The sequence below is a fragment of the Caretta caretta genome, chromosome 3 (assembly GCF_965140235.1).
Source record: "Caretta caretta isolate rCarCar2 chromosome 3, rCarCar1.hap1, whole genome shotgun sequence".
NCBI lineage: Eukaryota > Metazoa > Chordata > Testudines > Cheloniidae > Caretta > Caretta caretta.
This window is the reverse complement of record NC_134208.1, coordinates 17,813,537-17,834,168: the sequence shown is the minus strand read 5'-3', so window position 1 is coordinate 17,834,168 and position 20,632 is coordinate 17,813,537.

The window sequence follows — 20,632 nt, the reverse complement described above, 5'->3', positions numbered from 1 at the left end:
CCAGCGTCTGGCAGTCAGAGGCTTAGGCATGGGTGTATGTGTGTGTGTGTATTGTAGGTGGGGTTATTACTGATGCCTATAGTTAAGGTTTCCGAACACTTCTCATTATAAGACTTGGTTGTTTATAACTTTGCCAAACTTTGAAATTTCCCATGCCAGGTGCCTGCCTCAGGCTGAATTTATTTCCAGCAAAAGCAATTCAGCCATTTCTAAGAATGAGCTTCTTTTGCCATTCTTTCCCCATGCCTGCAATGGACTTAATTTAATAATACTTTACACTTCTGCACCATTACATATTTACTTAGGCCTCATAACACTCCAGTGAAACTGACAAATATTCCCATTTTATGGGCTGAAGGCCCAATTGTCAGGTGGGTGCAATTTTTCAGCCCACAAATCCTTGACCCTGCAAGGAGTTACAAGTGCAAATAGTGGTAGCTGGACGTCTAGCATAGCGTGTGTTTGGCTCTGGGCTGCTGGTTTAGCTTTGTACGTAGTATTACAAGCCGCTGATATTTGCAAATATGCTTCTATTCTCAAGGTGTCTTTATTTCATGTTCCCAGGAGGGGAGAAGACTGAGAAATATGTAGCTTAGGCAGAAGAAGCAGAACAGGATGCCTTTTAAGAACAACACTCGCCAGTGTCTCTCTGGGATGGATTTTCCAGGATAACCGTTAGCAAATACCAGTGACTTATTAAATGTATTGATGCCGTGGAAGAGTAATGTTAAGGTCTGGTTTCCATGGGGAACTCTAAATCTGTTACTGTCCCTTTGGGAAAGAAGAAAGCCCCGATGCATTCTTTGAGACTACTGAGTACAAACGAGTTTTAAATGCTGATAAAGCATCCATTTGTTTATATAAAATATTGATGAACACAAGGCCGGGGTGGATAGACACTGTATTGATTAGCTTGCCGCAGAGCACTAAGCATCTCTTTAGATTATGCTGTCTCAAAACTTAGTAGCTTTGCTGAGAGAGACATTGGCATATGATTTATAGTTGCATATTTCCAAAGGCCAGACTGCTGTAGCTCATGAACCATTTCATCCCTCAGCCCTGATTCCTTATGCCATGCAGGTCTAGCTTGAGATTTTATCATTGGATTTATTCATGGCCTTGCTGTGCACAGCAGAAATAATTTTCTTTTTGATCTTTTACCAGTGTGTTCATTATGTTCCAAGGGGCACATTCTCTGCCTTTGCCTTCTGACAGGTTTCAGAGTAACAGCCGTGTTAGTCTGTATTCGCAAAAAGAAAAGGAGGACTTGTGGCACCTTAGAGACTAACCAATTTATTTGAGCATAAGCTTTCGTGAGCTACAGCTCACTTCATCGGATGCAGTCTCTAAGGTGCCACAAGTACTCCTTTTCTTTTTGCCTTCTGACAGTGCTGGCAAAACAATTGTTAACGGGCCTATATCCTATATCCTACCAGCAATCATTGGATTGTGATGAACATTTCATGAGATGCGTTATAAACATTACATAACGTGTAGTCATTATTTGCCAGGCAGATAAGTACTATGGTTTTCCAGCCTACAAGTCATCAGGTTTTCTTAATCCTGATGGAAAGCTCTGCTCAAAAGGTAGGAAAAGTATAACCTTATAATGATACAGTTTCTTTTACCCTGGGGGTTCTCAATGGCATTTACCAGTTATGCATGTACAGGACTCACATCTCCCACTACTGAAATGGACCCATCTCTTAGGTGAGAAGTGTCAAGACTGGCCTTGTGCTAAAGGCATTTCATTGGGATGCTAGAGATCTGGTTCAATTCCCAGAGCTACACAGCCTACCTATATGACCTGGTGCAAATCACTTCATTTCTCTGAGCTTCAGTTCCCAGCGGTAAAAAGGGGGATAATAATACTTCCCATTCTTTGCTTGTTTCCTCTGTTTAGATTATAAACTCTTCACGGCAGGGACTGTCTCTCAATATAGGTATGTACAGTACCTAGCACAATGGGATCCTGAACTTGGTAGAGACCTCTGTTATTGTAAATAACAATTTAAAGCAGGAAGTGAGAGAATACGGTGGCCAAACCAAAAAGCAGAGACTATTTGGCTCATCAAAGAGAAAGTGATTTGATGTACCTACACGGGAATCAGAAATTTGGTTATAGAGGGCTCTCCAATCTAGAAGACACAGGTATAACAAGATCCAATGGCTGGAATTTGAAACTAGACCAATTCAGACTAGAAATAAAGCATAATTTTTTAACAGTGAGGGTAATTAACTATTGGAATAGCTCACCAAGGGTTGTGGTGGAATTTGGAAGCATTCCTGCTAGTCATTTAAAACTAGATTGGACAATGCTTTGGAAGCTATATGGGATGGGAGCAATCCTGTATTGGCAGGGGATGCATACAATGACCTAACACGTCTAGTCCCTCTCTAACTTCTGTCTCTGCTCACTCTCTAGCTCAGTGCAGCAAGCTCTACCTGACCTCCTTTAGCTCTTTCCTCATATCACACTTCTACTGTGAAACCACCTTAAACTGTACTATTATTTATTCAGTAGCCAGATCTTGTATTTCAGATTCATACATCCGATCTCAGTTCACCGTTGTAATGCCATTGCATTTAAGAGTGTTACTCAATTGACTCAGGTAAGTGAGATCAGAATCAGGCCTTGAGTGACATTCTACACTACACTTTTGGCCACATGTTCAAAATTACTGGCTTCCCAGCGTCAACACCCCAGTCATGACTCACTGAATTTCCTTTAGTACTTGCTGATAGATTGCATGCATGTCCTTGGGCTTCCAATGTGCACGCTGATCATTGCAAAATACTTTCATGAAAATAAACATGTCTTGGAAAGCTTCTTCCCAGCGCGCATGTGCATGGAATGGAAGGGCTCTTTGCCATCCCTTCCGTTATAAAGGATAAAATGAAAGGAAAGGAGTACTTGTGGCACCTTAGAGACTAACCAATTTATTTGAGCATGAGCTTTCGTGAGTTACAGCTCACTTCATCAGATGCATACTGTGGAAACTACAGAAGACATTATGTATACACAGAGACCATGAAACAATACCTCCTCCCACCCCACTCTCCTGCTGGTAATAGCTTATCTAAAGTGATCATCAAGTTGGGCCATTTCCAGCACAAATCCAGGTTTTCTCACCCTCCGCCCCCCCCCCCCCACACACAAACTCACTCTCCTGCTGGTAATAGCCCATCCAAAGTGACCACTCTCTTTACGAGAGTGGTCACTTTGGATGGAGAGATGGAGAGTGAGTTTTGCGAATACAGACTAACACGGCTGTTACTCTGAAACCTGTCAAAATGAAAGGAGAAGACAAAGGACCTGATTCTCTTCTCACATTGCTTTGTACACCATACTAGCTCCATTCTCTCAGACAGAGTTCCTTCTGCTTAGTGACAGTGTAAATGGGAACAGAATCAGGCCTATAGAATCAACCCATTAACAAAAAACAAACAAATTACAGAGCCAAATTCTCATCAGGTATAAACAAGTGTAGCTCCATTGACTTCAGTGGAGCTATGTGTGCTTACATGAGCGGAGGATCTGCCCATACACACACAGATGAAATCTAGTGAAACTTCATTGTGGTCAGTGAGGCTGCACCAGTGAGAAATATTCATCTCCGGCATCATCTACGACTGAATGAAATCCCCATGTTATAGATTCATAGATTCATTGAGTTAAGGCCAGAAGGAACCATTGTGATCATCTACTCTGACCTGCACATCACGGGCCATAGAACTTCCCCAAAATAATTCCTAGAGCAGATCTTTTTTGGAAAAACATCCAGTCTTGATTTAAAATTGTCATTGATGGAGAATCCACCACGACTCTTGGGAAATTGTTCCAATGGTTAATTACTCTTACCATTAAATAATGTATGCCTTATTGCCAGTCTGGGTTTGTCTAGCATCAATTTCCAGCCCTGCGATCACATTATACCTTTCTCTGTTAGTCTGAAGAGCTCATTAGTAAATATTTGTTCCCCAGGTACATACTTATAGATTGTAATCAAGTCACCCCTTAACCTTCTCTTTGTTACGCTAAATAGGTCGAGCTTCTTTAATCTATTCCTATAAGGCAGGTTTTCGAATCCTTTGATCACTCTCATGGTTCTGCTCTGCACGCTCTCCAATTTGTCAACATCCTTCCTGAATTGTGGGCATCAGCCCTGGACACAATATTCCAGCAGCAGTCGCACTAGTGCCAAATACAGAGGTAAAATAACCTCTCCATGCCTACTCAAGATTCCCCTGTTAGAACTAAATCTGTTCTATGCCTTTTGTACCACAGCCAGACCTGGCTTCGTATATGCACCTGTCAATGATGTCACAAATAGAATATTAATGCTGTTAATATTTACCACCCCACAGCTTTCATACCATTACCCAGTCTCCTTTGCCATCACCATAATTGCAGTCAAAAGGTATATTCTCTTCTAGGTAGTCTCAGAAGAAAGGCCCAATGATCTTCCAGCATAAGAACTGAGGTCTCTTCAGGTTCAGGGTTAAGGCTTATAGCCAGGACAGCCTCAGAAACCTTTTGCTGCATCTGCTTTTTCTGTACCTCTTTGGAGCTTCACTCTCCAGTGTTGTCAATGTGACATACTTCACTGGTAGTTAGATTCTAATCCCAGATCCTGCCAGTGACCTGCTGCATGTCCTTGGGCAAGTCATTTAACCTCTTTCTATTCCCCCTCCCACCCTTTCATTTTTCTACTCAGACTATAAGCTCTCCAGGGCATAGACTGTCTCTGACTACATGTTTGTACAGTGCCAAGAATCTGGGTGGCTGAATAGCAGTTTCAGTGAAGGAAGCTGGGCCGACCCTTCCTTTGCTACCTAAATGATACAAACACTGGACTTACCCTAGACTTCCATTGAGTCAAAAATAGTCATTAAGGCATGATCGCCCTGACATGAAAGGGAGTGGAGAGCTGTCAGTACCTCACAGGAGACTCACAGTAGCCAGCTGGATTGGGTATCAAGGGCCTAAAATAACAGCTGCAATATATATTCTCATGCCCTGTATCCCATTAGAACTACAACCCGAGGACAAATATTATCTAAGGCCCAATTGTTAAAATTCTGGGGCCAATTCATTGGAGGAAACGTGCAGCAACAGCAACTAAATTGATTGCTCCTGCTGAAGAAGGGTCCTGTTGAAATATGTGCACCAAATACTGCTCTTGAACAACAAGCTGATCTCCAGATGTCATCGCTCGGCTCTGGCAGCTACTCCCCACGTCTGTGCTGTGTCTGCCCATGGCTGCTGTCAACTCAGCATCGCTGACGGCTCACAGTGAAGACCGAAGCCAGGTTGGCTGCATTCCAGTAATGGGCTGCTGAAAAACTAATCCACCCTGACAAATTAACAAAAAGGAGTTTTGGATCCTGCCCAGGTTTGCTCTGAAAACACTGTTCATGCAGAGAAGCTGCAGCTTTCCCAATGTTAATCAGAACCAGAATAACAGGCACAGCCATTATTAAATATGTTTATTTCCCAGGAGTTTTCTAATAAAAAATAAAAGAAGCCATACATTAGTGTAAGGTTCAATTCCATATGTATAGCCAGCAATTTATAAGTCTTCTCCTTAGGCCTTGAAGGATTTTTTTTATTTCTAAAGTAGAGAAATAAAATCAGTGCTACAAGGAGGAAAATAGTTTCTAGGAAACTAGAAAACCAATTACATGTTTTTGTTTAGGTTGGAAAATCAAATACTTTGCATAATAAGCACTGGGGGCATGATTCATTATGGTGTTACCTCTGCTTCAGCTCTATTTAACTCCACAGAAATCAAACAAACTAAGTCAGGATTGAGGTAAATTCATGGGGCAATGTGTGGGAAAGTTTGCATTGACGCTTTCTATTGTGACGAGAGGTAAAATGTTCAGAATGGCTCAGGGATTTAGTAGCCTAAGGGTATGTCTACATTGTGATAAAATGTGTCCCAGATTAGGTGACTTGGGGGCTATAAAATTACAGTGTAGACATTTGGGCTTGGGCTGGAGACTGGGCTCCCGTGGAATCGCCATGGGATTTCAGAGCCTGATCGTCTGTGCTACAATTTTATGTCCTGCAGCCTGAGCCCTGTAAACCCAACTCAGCTGAACTGGGCCAGCTGTGGATCTTTATTGCAGTGTGGACATATCCTAAGGAGCAGATTTAGAACGTTAGTTAGGTGCCTAAAGCTGCAGATAAGTGCCTAAGATTTGATTTCAATTGGAGTTAGCTGCCTAATCTGTTGAGGTGCTGTTGGAAATCCCATTAGGCACCTACCTATCTGGCTATTAGGAAGCTAAGTCTTACTGAAAGTCATTGGGACTTAGACACCTAAATATTTTTGAGGCTCTGGGCCTTAGGAACCCACGTCCTATTGAAGTAAATGAAATGGAAATCGACTCCAGACATGTCTCCTTCTGTTCAGACTCGAATCTTGGCCTGTGTCTAATATCTCCTCAGGTATGTCTAGCTGTGCACTCAAGTTCCACATAGTGAAACCAAAGCTCTTAATCTTCTCCCTGTGATGCGGTGCACAAACCCCAACCTGGGGCACAGAGGGTTAAGCAGCAGCTCTGATCACAGGAGGCTCCGCCCAGCTGGAAATACTCTCAATGGAGGTGGAGCTTAAAAGGGCACAGGACAGCTCAGTCAAGGTGGTGCTGAGCTGAACTGAGCTGAGCTGAGCCAGCCTGGCTGGGCTGAGCAGTACAGAAAAAAAGAGTTGCATTTTGGGGTTTTCTCTGAGGGAGATGGAGGATTTTCTGACCCCCAAATGACGTCACTGTGGAAGCTGAAGAAGAGTCTATTAGAGAGGGAGAATGGATACAAAGTAGGAAAAACACGAAAAGAGTAGAAGCAGAAGCAGATGATGATGATATTGGCAAAAAACCAAAGCCGAGGAAGGAAATAAACCAGAATGTTATAACTGTAAGACCCTTAGCCAAATAAATAAGATTAGGTGATGCTAAACCTGTGAAAGCAGCTTACTGTATTAAAAAAGGCATAGTGATATAGTAAGAACCAGGAGGCTGTGAGATGGGGATGGTTTAAAAACAAAGAGCCAGCTGATAAATTGCTAAACACTAAAACACTGGGGAAAGTTAAAATAAGTTGCCAGCTACCAAAGCATGTGACTGAAATAAAGGGGGTAATATATGGAGTGTCATTAGAGTTGGCCAACAATGAAATTACAAAAAGCAACTAACACTTTATCTTCTCCTATGTGACTAATTAGTAAACTAGGGGGAGAAAACACACCATCCAGAGAAGTGCTGATGACATTTAAATGCTAGAGATTCAGAACCAAGCCATATATCCAGCCCTCCTCTAAGATGCTATAAGTGCCAGCGGTATGGACATGTAGCAACTGTTTGTAAAGGGAAAACGAGCTGCGGTAAATGTTGGGGATAGCATTCCTATGAAAACTGAATAGAAGGGAAAGGGAGTATCTGTGGTGGTAATCACAGTCAGGCTATATTGCAGCAAGACAGGCTAAAGAGATACAAAAGACAAAACTTGTTAATAACATATCTTATGTGGAAGCGCGAAGGAGATGCTCGAAGCATCAGGTGGCGAGGGAAGAGACAATCAGCCCAGGAAAAGGGGAACGGCAGCCACAGCCTCATTCTACAGAGAATATGATAAACGCTGCAGAAGGATTAGGTGATGCTACACGAGCAGTGAAAAAAGAAAGATTTATTGAATTTATAGTGGAAATGATAAATAGTACATCACAAACAGAAAAAAACTAGAAAAAATTGGAAATTATTGCAAGGGCAATGGAGGAATATTTGTATGTTAGCAATTTGTCAATGAATCATGATATTCATGCAATTATGAATGAGGTTAATGGTGAAATATGACTACTTTGGGGATCACAATCTTTTGTTGGAATGCACACAGCTTCATAGCACATGGCCAAGAACGAAAAGAAAATATCCCGGCACAGGTGCTGACTTTCCAAAATGCCAGGGGGAGGGTGCTCAATCCCAGGCACTGCTCCAGGCCCTGCCCGGATTCCACCCTTTCCCCCAAGGCCCCACCCCAACCTGCCTCTTCCCGCCCCTGCTCCACCCCCACCTCGCCTCTTTCTGCCCGGTTCCGCCCTCTCCCCCAAGCGTGCCGCATTCTCACTCTTCCCCCCTCACTCCTGCCTGCATGTCACGAAACAGCTGATTGTGGTGGGCAGGAGGTGTGGGGAGGTAGGGGGGAGGTGCTGATCTGCGGGGATGCCGGCAGGTGGGAGGCATGGGGGGGGAGCTGATTGGGCGCTGCCATTTTTTCCCCTTGGGTGCTCCAGCCCCGGAGCACCCCCAGAATCCCGGAAATGAAAACTAAACCAGATATCACATGCAGCGAGGAAAGATGGTAGATTTTTCTGCTCTGGCCTGGGAATTATAACAGCAGATATTTTGCAAGTAAATGCAAATAGGAAATATATAAGGAAGAAGGAATGGGAGTGATCATTTCCCAAAACTTATTACTTTTCAAGGGCAAGGTAAAGTTGAAGGTAATGGAAAATTATCCACCTGGAATTTTAAGAAAGCTAACTGGGAGCTATTTACAAATAAATGTACTAAATTTTTGAATAATCATTGTGTGAGTGATGACACAGAGAATTTCAATGACAATTTAATAAAGGGATTTATAGCAGCAGCTGCTGTGGCCATACCTAAGATATTGAAGTACCCCAAAACTAAAAACTCACTTCCATGGTGGAAAGAGGAGTGCAAACTGGCAGTTAAAGGAAGGAACAAAGCCTATAAAAAGTCAAAAATACAATGAATAGTGAAGATCTAATGAAGTGTAAAAGAAGTAAGGCAATCACACAAAGAATTATAACAAATTAAAGAAAGAGAGTCAGAGGAAGTACTGTGGGCTGATAAATAAAGATACCAAGACATCAGAAATATACAGGGAAACCAGAGGAAAGAAGGGAATTCAGACTAGGAGTAGCCACATCCAGCTCTTATTGGGACTGACAACACAGTTAGAAGCCCTGATAATGAGAAAGCAAAAGTTTTAGCAGAAACTTTCTGTTGAAAATCAAAGTACTCCTTTTCTTATTGTAGGTGAATTTACTGTTAGTTAAAGGTGCTGGTTTGACAGTGAATAGGGGAAGTGTTGTTTACCCCTTCACATAACACAACCACTAGGGGTCACCTGATGAAATTAATAGGCATCAGGTTTAACGTTTACGTAGGGAAGTACTTCACACTATTCACAGTCAACCTGTGGGACTCGTTGCCAGGGGATGTTGTGAAGGCCAAACATATAACTGGATTTAAAAAGGAATTAGGTAAATTCATGGAGTAGAGGTCCATCAATGGCTATTAGCTAAGATGGCCAAGAACACAACCCCATGCTCTGGGTGTCCCTAAGTCTCTGACTGCCGGAACCTGGAACTGGATGACTGAGGATGGAACACTCAATAATTGCCCTGTTCTGTTCATTCCTTCTAAAACATCTGGCACTGGCCACTGTTGGAAGATAGAATTCTGGGATAGATGGGCCATTGGGCTGACCCAGTATGTCCATTCTTATGTTCTTATTCCTTGAGACTGAAGTCACTTTGAGATATGGCTAGACTATGATAAAAGGAGGTTTTTATTTTTTAAAAAACCAAACATGTTAGCTAACTGGTTTTAACTTACAATTTTTAAACCCCTAGTTTAGACAGACTAAGTTGTAGTTAACATGTTCTAGCTGGTCAAAGGCCCCCCCTGATAGTAGGGTTCATCTGGATCACCTAGCACATGTTAAAATACAACACATTAGCATTTATAGTTCTGTTTTTATATGAATTAATTGATTGGCAATAAACTAGCATCATTGTAAATACTAGTCTAGGCTCAAGCTGTTTAGAAATTTTATGAGAAAATAGAGTTTCCTGGACGGGAGAGCATATTTAATTTTTGAAACACCATGAGTCAGTGTTTTTGAAAAGACATTTTTATGGATTTCCAGTTTGTGAGAAATTTCAAAACAATTGGTTTCCTTCCAATTTGGAATCAAACCAAATTTTTAAATGACAAAAATTCTCACTCACTGGAAATCCCAAATTTCAGGCACCTCTAGTCTAGGCTGTCTACAGATATGTGTTCCAAGACACAGTGTAAGGTAAACTGCACACATTTACGTTCTGGAATAAACATTTCGTAGAATGTGTAGACTAGCATTTACAATTGTGTTACTCAGCTTGAGTTAATTCATAGATTTTAAGACCATTGTGATCATCTTGTCCGACCTCCTGTATAACACAGCCACAGAATTTCACCTAGTGATTCTTGCATCAAGTCTATAACTGAGAGTTGAGTTACAGCTGAGAAAAAAAGAGGGAGAATTTTAGGGATGGGACAAGGATAGATGATGGAAAAGGTTGTGGGAAAGATGAAAGGCAAGGCCGCATCAGCATCTGGAGTGTCACTCACAATATGTCTCCTTAAGTGTAAGGTGCAATAACTGACCTGCAAAGCAATGAGGGAATCACTTCTGTCCATGGCCAGGTTTCACATAGCTCAGGCAACTATCTCTTAATATCTTTGACAGGCCGCAAAAGAGCCAGATCCATGGGCAGTTGAACAGAAGCAGTAAATCTGGACAGCTTTTGGGAACAATTGACAGCCACATATCAGGGGGAGGGGGAAATCCCCCTTCATTTCCCATTCCCCAGAATTACTTATTTCAGATATATGACTCTAGGGTAAAATTAGAGATGGAATCATGGCACCAAGCCACAGGAGTTCAGAATCAGATCTGACTTGCTCCAACGTCTGGGCTTGTTTGGATCTAGGGTACTATGGAGATAGGGGCCATAAATACATTACTGGAAACTCCTCTGGTTTTCTGCTTTGGAGAAAGGTTTGTTTCTGCTGAAAGGTGCCAGATGGAGCACCTTGGAGATGGAAGTCCTCTGTATTCCCACAGAACAGGCAGCATCACTGCAAGTGTGCCTCAGAACTGCCTTTCCTGGAGGGATCATTGTTAGGGATGAGAAGATAATTAATTTTTCTTTGCTGTTCATCCTTCTCCATTCCTCCCTGCTGAAGCTTCCAGTTAGTACCTATTGTGATAGGGTTTTCTGTGATGTGGATGCCGGTCCATGGAACCGATCCAGGACACCAAGGTGATCTCACATATTTAGCATTTTGAATCAGAGAATCATAGAAACATAGGGCTGGAAGGGACCTCGAGAAGTCATCAAGTCCAGTCCCCTGCACTGTGGTCAGACCATGTAACCCTACACCATCCCTGACAGGTGCTTGTCCACCTTGTTTTAAAAAGCTTCCAGTGATGGGGACTCCACAACCTCCCTTGGGAGCCTATTACATAGCTTTACTGTCCTTATTGTTAGAAAGGTTTTCCTAATATCTGGTAGGGAATTTTCTGATGAAACAGGGGTTTTTGTGGGTCAGAAAATGACTGTGCATCAAATCTGAAATGGTTTGTGGAAATGTCTCCATTTCAACAAACTTCTGCTGATACACAGGCAGGTTGCTGTCACAATGCTGGGTGATTTCCTACCAGCTTACCTGGCAGGCTGCTGGGGAGCTCGTGCTTCCAGGATCTGTGGATTTGGGGTAGCTTCACCATCCTGACTGCCTCACAGTAAGGGACCCCCAGGGCATCCAGGGTCCACAGCTCCAGGAGAGCCTCACCAGGCAGAGTCATGGCACCGCAAAAAGTCCCCTGGAGTTGGGGCAATGTGAGGAGTTTCTTGGAGTCAGAGGCAGCTGCCTTCTGCTTCTCTGCTTCATTTGAAACCGCCCCCTCCGTCTCCCACCGCAAATCAAACTGAAACATTTCTATTTTTCCAAAACAATTAGGGTCCATGCTGAGTAACTCGACTGAACTTGGAAGGAATTATAGAAGACACAATACAATATATTAATTCATTTAAAAACGAGATTTAAAAATTCCCCATCCACCTCGAGTCTTAACCTGTTTTTCTATGTTATATTCCCTGCACTTAAGTTAGCAAGTCAGATTTTGGGGGCGGGGACTGTATTTAGGTTTGTACCATGCTGAGCGCATGAGACGTGCTCTTTAAATAGTAATAGTTGCCTGACACATCACCACAGCTGAGACTGACAAGTACATAATGGTGCTCTGCAATTCTAGCTCTGGCAGGACGTGGTGAGCCTCGTGATACAGAGACACCCCGATCCAGGGCTGCGTGGCAAGCTGAGCTGGTGCGTGTGCGCTGTTTAGAACATGCGTGCGTGAGCAGGAAAGGCCCCGAGGCAGAACTGGAAAGCCGAGCGAGGCAACGTAATGGAGTCCAGAAACAGGACTTCCGCGAATCAAAGGCAGGCCTGTTTATTTACAGTACAGCGAGCAGTGGGGAAGCATCCCCAACTAGCTAATAAACATATTTACGGGGCTTTCACAGCAAGCTCTGTAAGAAACAATAAAGTAATCACTCAGCACCTCCACTCAGCAGCTCTTTATAGCACAGAGGCCTACCCACAGCTGCTTGAGTCAGGGTGAGTCACTCTTTAAAAGGCCCCCGACTCTGCCCCCTTCATCAGGGTTTATTGCTTTTCTCTCCCTGCAGCTTTCCTTATTCCCCCTGGTGCTTTAAGCAAGTCTGGGCTACATTTTAATTTAGCTGTGCTTGGTCCAACCCATCCAAACTTCCTTTTCGACAGGGGAGAGAAGTACCCACATGCCGCACAAATGGATTTTGCTTCCCCATTGAAATAGATACTTTCACTTCCAGTCGAGGCCCAGAGGCTCCTGTATCCAGCCACTTCCTGAGTACCAATGCCCATACCGCAAGATGGAGAAACCAGTGGCTTCCCTTCCGACACCAATAAGCAAACTACAGGCAGCTTTGGGCTTTTGTTCTTTTCCCCTCAGTGTTTGCCTGGACACAACGCATTATCCAACAGGTTCCATTTATTCATCTAACATTTCCCCATAAAATACTCAGGGGATAGAGGAGCCAGCCTCGAGTATTCTAGTCCAGTGGGTCTCAGCCTGTGGGGGCATATCCAGATAATGAGTACAGACCATAGGTGCCGACTCTGTGGGTGCTCCACGGCTGGAGCACCCAGGGGGAAAAATTAGTGGGTGCTCTGCACCCACCGGCAGCCAAGCTCCCCCCCCCGTGCCCCACCTCCTCCTCCTCCCCTGAGTGTGCTGCGTCCCTGCTCTTCTGCCTACCTCCCAGTGCTTCCCGCCTTGCTGCTGCCAAACCGTTGTTTGGCGGCATGCTTGGAGGGAGGGGGAGGCGCGGGAACGCAGCATACTCAGGGGAGGAGGCGGGGAAGAGGTGGGGTGAGGGCGGGGATTTGGGGAAGGAGTCGGACTAGGGGCAGGGAGGGGGTGGAGTTGGGGCGGGGACTTTGGGGAAGGGGTTGGAATGGGGGCAGGGCAGGGGTGGGAGGGGGTGGAGCATGGGTGGAGTCAGGGCGGGGCTGGGGGCAGAGGGGAGTCAAGCAGCCACCGGCGGGAGCAAAGGTCAGCGCCTGTGGTACAGACTGCATGGTGATTGGGCTATCTGCCAGTAGCACACTGAAATATGTGACATAGAATAGAGCACACAAGTCTAGGAGAGGTGGCATGGTTTAGTAACTTCAGCGTGGGGCTGGGAACCAGGATACCTGAGTTCTAAAGCTGGCGACACTATTGAGTCTGTATGGCAGCTTTAAAGCTGGTCAAGTCGCCTCTCTAGAGCTACGTTTCCCCTTCTGTAAAATGGACTGTTAATAGTCATTTTCCCGACTACTGAAAACACAGAGTGCTAAGAGCGAAGTATTACCGAGAGCTGAAGAATGCCCCAACTCTCTGTGAAGAGGCAGGGAATCATTAAACCAGGAGAACAGACAGAATGGAGGCCTCCTCCTTTCACAGCAGCCAGAAGGTGTGTCTGAGTGGGGAAACAGCGGAGCTCCCCGCAGGTCAAGCAACGGGCTTTACAGTGCCATCCCTGTAAGGGATCTTTAGTGAAAGGAACTAGCACATCTTTTAAAGTACTGGAGAAACTAGTGCAAAGGATTCTGGGGTTTGGAATCATGGGTGAAAAAATGGGGGTGGTGGATGGATAAAATGAGGCAACATCATGGATCAAGAGAAGAACCAAAACAACAGAGAACCACTGCTCTAGTTTACCCCTCTCTAAACCGTCAGCAATCAGCAAACCTGCAACTACTGTCATCTTAGCGGTTGGCCTCTTTACTCAGCCCCCCAGCAGCTCACTAACAGGGCTGACAGGCAGTGGCAATGGGTCTCTCTGTTCAGATAGGACACACTAGTTGAAAAGGCCCATGATATTTTTAGTATGGAGCACAAATGTGTACGGGAAGGGTCATGGCATCAGTTGCCCAGTGTTTTGCCTGCTCCTTGTTTGACAAAAAGCATAAATGTCTTAAGATGTGAGGAATATCACTCACAGCATCTGACTGGCTGGAAGATGAATGCCTGCCTCTTGCTTGCGTGTTAAATTAATTACAAGGCAAGAAAACTCCCCCAGGGAATGGGTATTTTCTCTTTTTAATCATCAGTCCAGAATCAGTGTTTGGGAAAGGATTCGTACTGGTTCCACCTCAGAGGTAAGAGATATTGGATCTTCCAGCCTGGGGGACAGCTCATTTATTTCTATGATTTATTTAATCATTTTGTTTCATTAACATTCTAAAACCCCAACATTTAAGTAAGAGTTACCATCTATACCTTTAAGAGGCTGTTTGAGTCGTTTCATCGACAGTTCCTGTTTCCTTGTTCAAGAGGAGCTTCAAGGACCAATGAAATCAAGTGGCAAAAACATCAGACCTAGAGGAGAACAAAAGATCAAGACAATAAATTGGTGTGAGGATAGAAAGGATCTTCCAGCAGTAAGTGATCTGAATAGAAGTTGTGCTTCCCCGCATCCACGGTCACAAACCAGCGCCCCAGGTTTGCAATGAAGTTTCTTAACTTACCTCATCTCAGCAACTCTCCCTCAATAGCCATACAGGCTCCGCCTCCTACAACCCTTCCTGAACCACAACAGGTCCCTTCCAAACAATGAAGCGAGAACACAGTCAATGAGCGCTAAGGCCTAGGATGCAGACTCAGTGTATTACATGGGAGGTCCAATGGGACCCTCCAGCGAGTGTGTTCATGGAAGGGGAAACATGCTTTTAGAAGTGGATCTCATGAATTGCTAAAGGTTAGAGGTTAATGCCTTGCATCATTTGAACATGGGTTCCAAGTGTCTTTCAGATGGACATTGGTTTCTAGCTGTAGACGCAGATGGTGTCCAGGCTGTCACATTGCACTCGGAGTGCCTGCAAACCTCCATTATCTGAATCACAGTTGGGTGCAATTCACAGTTACCCAAAGGTTTCAGAGTAACAGCCGTGTTAGTCTGTATACCCAAAGGTTACACATATCCCCTGAGGTTTGGCTGTAGTACTGTAACGTTCCTAAGCTCTTCATTAGCAGAACTGCAGATGAGCCGGTCCAAGAGCTCCAAAGATCTGTAGCTCTGCACTTGCAGAGCTTTGCAACCCTGCAGGACTGGAGCCATCCCTGGGGAGCTATTAAGGTTGACACAAACAGTCATTACAGTACTCTGGAGCTCCTCAGTCCACCATCTTGCAGCTGTGCCTACCCTTCTGCTTGTAAGCTGGCTGCAAGCTTTGAAGTCTGAACACAGCTGGCTTCCCTGGTGATACAAACCTTTTAGGTGATGTACAAAACTGTGGAGGTTTTAGCATTTCATATTTTATTGTAAAGCGAGGACAGTGGGAGTGAGAACATATTCATCCGGAAGACACATTTTTTTTTCTATCATCAACCTATCCAGGATTTTTTTTTTTTTGGTCATGTCCAGCACCTAAGTATCTAAGCAATGAAAGGGAGGCTGACAGAATAATAAAACATTGTTGGGGCCATGTCCTTTTAATCTTTGCAGTGGTTACATCTATGTACACCTACTCTAGCAAGAAGTGTCATGGGATCTCTGATTATCATATATTGTGTGGATTTGTGTCTTCCATGAAAGGCATCTCCAGCAGCACAGTGCCCCCTAACTTTGGCTCAGTACTAACACTGAGGGAAGAGCAGCACCTTCTCAAATCACCAGCAATCACTTCCTACTGCAATTTTCTTGGAGGTCTCCCCTCTGTGCATCGAGCAGTTCCAACTCTCTTTGGCCTGGGAGTCCTGTGAAGATGACAGCCCCATGGGGTTGTAAATTGGAAGCCCCCGTATTAAAATAATTTTTTACAGAGCCACTTTTCTTAGTCTAAGTGCAGTTTCGAAACACGTTCGGAGGAAGAGGAGCTTTGGCCTAGCAGCTAAATGAATATGGCTGCTGTACTGAGGCTGTGAGCTTTATGATAGCAGTTCATTCACCCCAGATCCGTATGAACTGTTATTTGAATACAAAAATACTTTCATAGCTGGGCCAAATATTCAAGCCTTCTAGAGCCAAAGCCAAACTAAAGAAACCTGGATCTATGCAGGTATTTTCCTTGTGTGGCTCTCTTCCAGAGGAAAAAAAACCCAGTTGCCTAAATTCAGTCTAATCTGTGCTCCATCCCAGGTCCCACTCACTGCCATGTATCGACTAACCACAAAACCCTTGAAAACCCGAGCAACAGAACACAGGGATATAACTAGTTTTGTCCTCTGAACTGAGCACACTATTCTAGATACAACCTTTCCCAGCTGCTGCTGCAATAAGAAACAGAATGGGATCCAACCCACCAGTTATTGCTAATATATGGCATTGGTTTGTTGCATGGTGTTCACCCAGTACAACAGTTAGAGAGGTTTCAGAGTAGCAGCCGTGTTAGTCTGTATCCGCAAAAAGAAAAGGAGGACTTGTGGCACCTTAGAGACTAACCAATTTATTTGAGCATAAGCTTTCGTGAGCTACAGCTCACTTCATCGGATGCTTATGCTCAAATAAATTGGTTAGTCTCTAAGGTGCCACAAATACTCCTTTTCTTTTAACTGTTAGAGAACGCAGCCTGAGCTGTAAGATCTGGATTTGGAAAATTCCCTCTAGTGCCTAGAAGATTTAGAGTGTTTGTATCCAGGGTTTTGCATCGGCCCAGTCGAGAAACCCTTAGGTGCTCTGGTGCCTGGTGGAATCCTCACCCCGGAGTTGGGAACCCAGGCTTCTGATTCTGTGCCTGGGGAGAGTTCATCAAAAGCAAGCAAGCTTAGTGGGGAACCGGCTAAGCTTACTCATAGGAGATGCAGAGAAAAAGGGAGACGCTTTGGCCCAGACCTTTATGTTATTTAGGTGCCTAACTTCCACTGATCTTGCCTTTTAGTCCTTGACAGACGGGCTGTGGGGCCTCCCTCCACTCAGCTGTAAACCTTCTCCAGGAGTTAGCAGCCTACGCCAGGTCAGCCGCTTAGTTAGCTCATGCCGTAGCAGCCGAAAACTAGGACTTTTGCATGAAAACCAGACTGTTTTCATGAAAACCAGAGTGCATGATCCTCCCCCTACCTGAGATCTGGGGAACCCAGGATCAAATTCTTGCTCATGAAAAGAGACTTGGACACACATCCACGCGAGTGCCCTCACCTCTTAACTATTCTGGGCTCTCTTCATTTGGTTTTTCATGGGAAAGGTCTGGGTTTTGGCTGTGAACAGAGCAACACCTAAGTACCTTTGTGGATCTGTGTTTTAATCTCTGTGCTGTGTGTGTGTTTTGTTTATTCAGGGACTGTTTCTAAGGTCTTTGCACAATACCGAGGCACTATTGCAATAATAAAAAGATGTGAAATTTGGATTCTGAACCCCATAAAGTTTTGGGGGGGCTGATGTAGGGTCAGGCTGACTTCTAATATATCATATTGTGTGATCATAGAATGCAGGAATCTCCAGACAACCACATATCTTGTATTATTGTTGTTATTTGATACTTATTTTTCAAACATTTGGTTGCCATGGTACAAGATACAAAATAAAGTCAGTTCTTGCCCTGAATAATTTACAATCTAGATAGGAAAGACATAGCATAGAGAGGAAGCACTAGGATGCACAGAGCAACTAGGATTGTTTAGTTTTTCATGTTAATATATTTTAAATTAATATTATTATTGACCCATTTCCTTTGGGCATTGCAGAAGAAGAGAGCTGTTTAGGAGGGATTTAGGCCTCGATCCAAAAAGCACTGAAGTCAATTGAACAATTTCCACTGACTTCAATAGACTTTGGATCAGAACCTTAAGTAAGAGAGTGTGGTAGCTGTTCCAGGTAGAGTAATGTAGTCACAATTGGAATGTAACAGCTAGCAGTGTTTGCCTGAGACCGCCACTCACCCTATGGACAGGTGTTGATCCTACTGTGCAGGGTTATATTAGTACAGCTGACTCAGGGAGACAGGTGTCTTATTATCCCACCAGGATATAGGGGAGGTAGGAGTCGCTCTTGAGAGAGAGAGAGGATATGGGGTGTGAGCTGAATAGTCCTGAGGGAGGAACCCTAGGAGCATCCAAGCTTGGGGAGAAGGTTTCACCTTAACTTTGTTTTTGCTAATCAAACCAAACTTTTGTGTCTTTTGCTCTTTCCACAACAATGTAACATGAAGGTACCACATGGACATAGCAGGATTTTTACTAACTATATACAATATGCAAGGCTTGCTACATATATACACTGCTGCTCTAGCAGGGTTGTGGAGGCTTCTAAAACATTGAAGACAGTGAGGGCTATTAGAGGGCTCACAAACTATTTAAAGGGATACTGCCCAATTCATAGAATCATAGAATCATAGAATATAAGGGTTGGAAGGGACCCCAGAAGGTCATCTAGTCCAACCCCCTGCTCAAAGCAGGACCAATTCCCAGTTAAATCATCCCAGCCAGGGCTTTGGCAAGCCTGACCTTAAAAACCTCTAAGGAAGGAGATTCTACCACCTCCCTAGGTAACGCATTCCAGTGTTTCACCACCCTCATAGTGAAAAAGTTTTTCCTAATATTCCTACATACTACACAAACCAAGAAAGGGTTGAGCTGGCTAACTACAGGGTGGCATAAGGCTAATGTTCCCAGTGCTTTGGTGTTATAGTTTATCATTGGAGCTTCTCTTTGAATAGTACATTTTTACCACAAGAGGGCCTCTACAGCACATTGTTCCTTGAACGTAAAAGAAACAAAAAGCTATCAGGAAAGTCAATTTACAATTTTGACTAGTGGGACTATAAAGATCAAAGAAAGTCTACTTGCTAGTTCATACTGACAGCCATGCATGGGATGTATCATGATCATCACAGTAAATGTATAGTGTTTTGCATTTTTTAAAAAAATAGATGCGGTGGGGGGGCGGGCGGAAGAAGATTAAAACACTATAAATGACTCCATAAACATAGCATCGGCTAAAATGATTATAAATATTTAATGTTGCAATGATTACATCCCTCTACAACGCAAAAGAGAATGAAGTTCCAGTCCTTGACATTATCAGGGTGACTCCACCACCCGCTTCGCCATCACTTGCAGTTCTGATGGTAGCCAGGGAACAGGCCTTAACTAGCAGCAAGAAGAAGTAGGTGATGTGGTAATCCTTTTCTATCTTACCTGTCTGTGATCCTCCCATGACAACAGGGCTGTCTTACTAACTTGGCTTCAAGTTCCACCAGGACTCTTTATTTATTTTTAGCTGTTTGGAAGACAAAATAATTTTGAAGGTGTTCTTCTGTTCACCCTCCAAATGCAGCTTTTCCCTGGCATTCTGGCTCCAAATGGATAATCCTCAACCTCCGCATCAGAATAGTCTCTGAAATAGGCTCCCAGGCCATAACAAGAGAAGGGTTTCCTTGTGCCAACCCCACATTTTCAGGGCAGGTGAGTGCTATGCTTGCCCCACACAAACAGCTACCATACACTTTCCCGAGGAACAACTCATTGAAGTTAAGAAGAACACAAGGAAAAGCAAAAGTAACATCTCCATGAGAGGTTTCAGAGTAGCAGCCGTGTTAGTCTGTATTCGCAAAAAGAAAAGGAGGACTTGTGGCACCTTAGAGACTAACCAATTTATTTGAGCATAAGCTTTCATGTGCATCCGATGAAGTGAGCTGTAGCTCACGAAAGCTTATGCTCAAATAAATTGGTTAGTCTCTAAGGTGCCACAAGTACTCCTTATCTCCATGAGAGAGAGCCCAGTGTGTGCCTATCTTCTGTGGTGTGTGGCATCTGCACTGAACACAAAATGGTGGCTGATGATACACTCTTAGCAATGTAAATATGCAGCACACAGGGAACAAAATCAACCACGTCACTGCGGCTTACACCACAGTAGCAACCCTAGGTCTCATTTAATCTGGTGCTTGAAATCAGCAGGGGCATTTTGCTTGCCCATGGGAGATTTTGTGAGATCCTACTGGACGTCAGTGGGAGTTGAATACACATTGAGGGCTTGCAGGATCAGGAAGTGTAATAGAATGATACCAAGGGGATTATAGACTGTCAAAATTGGGTGCCCAAAGATGGGCCCAGAAATCCATAATTAGGAATCTAAATAAATGTAGCTTGATGCTCAGAAGTGGTAGATTATGGCGTGAGCCCCTGGAAAAATCTCCCCCACAGTGTGGCCCCGGGGCTGGAGGAGCTCTCTGGGGGCAGAAATGAGTGGTAGGGCCATGGATGAAGGGGCAGACTAGGGCAGAGCTGTGGGCGGAACGGGGG